Source organism: Panthera tigris, chromosome E2 (genome assembly GCF_018350195.1).
Source record: "Panthera tigris isolate Pti1 chromosome E2, P.tigris_Pti1_mat1.1, whole genome shotgun sequence".
Taxonomy (NCBI): Eukaryota; Metazoa; Chordata; class Mammalia; order Carnivora; family Felidae; genus Panthera; species Panthera tigris.
Genome location: NC_056674.1, coordinates 20,887,830 through 20,892,221, shown reverse-complemented (window position 1 = coordinate 20,892,221; position 4,392 = coordinate 20,887,830). Strand labels below are relative to the sequence as shown.

The following is a 4,392-nucleotide window of genomic DNA, read 5'->3' as shown; positions in this document are numbered from 1 at the left end:
TTTTTGGCACACTAGGATTTGGGGAGGGGGGGGCGGAAATGAAAGTTTATAAATTGTCAGACCTCTGTCAAAAGCCCGGTGTTCCATGAAGGAGCCTGGCCCCCGGTTTGGGAACTACTGAGTCACAGGTGGTGGAGTTCAATGCCTAGAAAGGCCCCGGCAACCTCTGAGGGAATATAAACACAGATGTTTCCAAAGTCACCCATCAAAGGGGCGCCTGGGTGGCTCAGTCGGTTGAGCGGCCGACTTCGGCTCAGGTCATGATCTTGCGGTCTGTGAGTTCGAGCCCCGTGTCGGGCTCTGTGCTGACAGCTCGGAGCCTGGAGCCTGTTTCGGATTCTGTGCCTCCCTCTCTCTGACCCTCCCCCGTTCATGCTCTGTCTCTCTCTGTCTCAAAAATAAATAAACGTTGAAAAAAAAAGTTTAAAAAAAAAAAAAAAACAAAGTCACCCATCATGATTTCAGAAAGACCGCAGCATTCCTAAAAGTGACACGGACACTGGAACAGGCTGTCCACAAAGCCCCTCCCCGGGGCTGCAGCCTCCTTACCTCTAAACCAGCCAGCAACCCCGGAGTGGGGCCAAGCCTCCTCCCGGAAATGCCCCACAGGGCCAAAGGCAGCAAACGACTCTGTTTTGAAACACCGCCTTTTTTCCAAGGGCTTACAATATTTTCACAAGAGAAAATACATTTTTTGACATCCCCCCAAAATACAGGATCGTATCCTATGTGGCACGATGAGACCCAGTGACTCATTGAAGTCACAATCACTGCAAAGTGCGATATTGTTGTCTTTGAACGAAAATTGCCAGAGGACTCATGTTCCGTCGTCTCGAGAACCCTAGGCAGTCATTTGCCGCATCACGAGACCCAAATCATCTGAAGTCGGAGATCATCTCCTCCCCTTTGTATTTCATTAGCAGGGATCAGGTTAATAAAAAGTTTAAAAGTTGACTGCCTTCCCCCTGAGATTTATTTAGACCTCTCCGTGGGGATGAGCCAGGAATGGCAGCCGACACTCTCATTTCTCCAGAGCTCTCTCTGTCATCTCCCTCTGTGGTCCCTGAAGTCTGCCAATTAAAGACCTCCTAGATGACATTCCGCCGCTGAAGTTATGCACACATAAATCATTGTAATAAGAGAAGATTGTTATGTTAACCTCCGTCATGCAACCCTTTTCCTTTTGTGAGAAATATGGAGAACATTCATTCGTCTGGCACAAAGGAAGCTATTTCCCAACAGATGCCGGGGGACTCGAGGGGATGGTGCCCCTTCCTCGTGGTTAGGGAGGCGGTGCCTCGTGCACCAGCAGGCATCACTCAACTCCTAACGCAGAGCCACGAGGCCCGTAAACCGGCCAGCAATGCATCGGAGAAGGGATGCCGCTTCTATCCAAAGGCACATTTTTCCATGTTTAACCAAGCAAAACCGAGACACTACGGAGCACGTGGTCTCAAAGGTCAGTTCTCGAGGAGACCGGTTCTGGGAAGGAGAGCCGTGTACTTTCTACAGCTGTGGGAGGGTCCGCCAAGGTGCTGTGCAGCCGCTGTGACTTCCACTCTGGCGTGGGAGATTGCATCCTCCGGGCGGGGGGAGGCCCTGCGAGCAGGCGACAGCAGGAGCGGTGGCCCGGAGGTTCCAGGTGGCCGCCCCTGTGTGGTCCCTCACCTGCATGGCAAATCTTCCCGGGCTGGGCTTGAAATTCCCCCAAGAGCCAACTTAAAAAAAATAAGAAAATTATCAGCCACAGAATAAATATTAATGATGTGTTAATTACTTATAGCTCCAGGTTAGCTTTAGAAACTGGTATTAATTGAAAGATCTGAAAAATAAAAGTCTATTTTTCAAGTATGAAAAAATATTTTTCAAGTATGGGCTGTTCTTGCTATACTCCGTCACCCCCTTATTAGCTAACGTAAGGCAGGGCTGCCCTGCCACTTAAATACACCCCTCACGGGAAGCTGGCTCGCTCTGGACGTGAGTGGGGGCACCCGCCTTGGTCAAAAGTCCCCTTCTCCCATCCCTAGAGACCTACTTTCCAAGCTGCTCCCAGGCACATCCACCCTCGTGCAGCAAATCCACAGCTTGGAACATTCCCGGCCCTTCCCTCTCAAATCATACTTCTGTAAAGGAATTATGCTCGTCTGGAATGAAATGAAACTGTGTGTATTAAAGGGGTCGAGTCTGTCACTTCCGTTAACATTTAAGTCTTTAGTTTAAGCTTCCCAAAAACACGCAAATCCAACAGCCTCAAAGTTTTATAGTGGAGAGCGAATCCACCTCGTACCAGGAGGCTGAGGGCTTCCAGACGATGCTAATGGGAATAATGAGGGCCTGAGTCAAGGGATCGAACAACAATGGGCAGAGAGAGCAAACCCTCCCTGCACAGAGGTATGGTAGACAGCTCCAATCCAGCAACTTCTACAAAGTTTGCCAGTCAGCCCCAGCTGTTTTGCCAGAAACAGTGTTTCACCTGAATCTCCAACATGGTATGACATCCACCCCCCCTAGCCTATGTTGCCAGTGCACAGTCCCCTGGCAGTCCTTGTATTTTTAATTAAAATATAGGGGAACAATTAAAGTATACAACCAGTATACCCTGACCTTCGTAGGCAAAAAACCAAAGTCAAAGTTTTGGATTTTTTTTTTTTAACCTCATAGCCCTGAGAAGCATCAGGCCTGCAATCCTTTAAAACACAGATAGGGGGGTGCCTGGGTGGCTCAGTCGGTTAAGCGTCCGACTTCGGCTCAGGTCACGCTCTCACGGTTCGTGAGTTCGGGCCCCACGTCGGGCTCTGTGCTGACAGCTCAGAGCCTGGAGCCCGTTTCAGATTCGGTGTCTCCCTCTCTCTCTCTGACCCTCCCCCGTTCATGCTCTGTCTCTCTCTGTCTCAAAAGTAAATAAACGTTAAAAAAATTAAAAAAATAATAAAACACAGATGGGGTGCTCAGTGGCTCAGTCAGTTGAGCATCAGACTGTGGCTCAGATCACGATCTCACGGTTCATGAGTTTGAGCCCCCGCATCAGGCTTTCTGCTGTCAGCACAGAGCCTGCTTTGGATCCTCTCTCTGTCTCTGCTCCTCCCTTGCTCATGTGCTCTGTCTCTCAAAAATAAATACATACATAAATAAATAAATAAATAAATAAATACAAAAACAAACCATAGAGTATCATGGGCACCTTCACACGGATCCAAAGGCTACACAGCATGGAAGCCGGCCTTGAGGTTGGTCAAATTAGCCACCCACCTGCCCCGGGCTTTCAAGGGGAGCCTGAGATGCCTCTGTGGAGTGTTATGCAGGTGAGTTGGTTTGGATGTTATTAACTAACTCACTGTTGGTTGGTTTGTTTTTTTTTTTTTCTTCTTGCTCCAAATTGATGTCATGTGGACATCTGAGGTCTTTCATGAATCTCAGGTCCAAGTTAGAGTTTTCGTCCCTTGGAGGCCTAGGCTGGAAGTTGGACGGTGACAGTTATCAGGTGGAGGACAAACCGCTAGCTAATACCAGCACTGCGTGTCTTGCTAATGCTTCCCGTATTACTGCCTGAAGAAACCGCCATTTTTGTGGGTCCATTTTTTCTATTATTCATTCTAATACATTAGCCCCTATAATCCTCACAACAAGCACAGTGCCAACCACCTTTATCCATTTTTTGCAGCAGCTCGCCGAGGTGTGAGAAGGACATGGATCAAGCACATGGTAGCTAGAGGCCAGCCTGTTCCAGACACTTGCCCTCAGCCACGATCCTTGGACGCCCCTCTCTGACCCAGTCCCCCAATCCTTTATCCGCTCCCCGTCCCTCCCCAGCAGCGAGCTGCGGACGACACACGATGAGCAAACATAGGGGACAGGATGTGCCACATGAACAGTCACGTGCAGACGACCACGTGGAGGAGAGGGTGGAGCCGACTGACAGCCACGCCCTCACCCCCCGCTGTGCTGGGCAGCTCACCCCGGTGGAACCCGAGCGCAAGCGCGCTCGGACCCTGCGAGCGGAAGTGGGCGGAGCTCCTCGGCGAGCGTGTGTCCCGGGAAAGCGTCCGCGTGGAGGGGCAGAGGGCGCAGCCTGCAGGTGGTGCGACGTGACCGCGAGGCCCCTCTCGGCCCCGGGTCACCGTGGCTGATGACCCAAGCACCGAAGCCAACGAGGCTTCCACTGAGGATGGCCTGACGCCCCGGCTGGATGGGTCGACCCATGGCCGTCTGCGCCTTCATCTCACAGTTTGAACCTTGCCTGTTCAATCTCGAAAGTATCTCAGCTATGTGTAGACTGTGCTCTGAAGAGCTTCCACGGACACTATTTATTAGTCACTTTGATCTAATTCATCACACACAAAGATCTCAAACGAGTACCAAGCGTCCTCTGGAGGGGGGCCTGTTGGGGCAGTA

General features: G+C 50.7%; 1 long non-coding RNA gene across 1 annotated transcript; it reads right to left on the bottom strand.

Moving 5' to 3' along the window:
* Positions 1 to 453: 453 nt before the first annotated feature.
* LOC122234170 lies at positions 454 to 3,767 on the bottom strand. Its single transcript, XR_006211946.1, has 4 exons — positions 3,643 to 3,767; positions 3,336 to 3,453; positions 2,036 to 2,144; positions 454 to 1,718 (listed from the first exon to the last, which is right to left on the bottom strand). It is a non-coding gene; the product is annotated as an uncharacterized LOC122234170 (long non-coding RNA).
* Between the last annotated feature and the right edge of the window lie 625 nt (positions 3,768 to 4,392).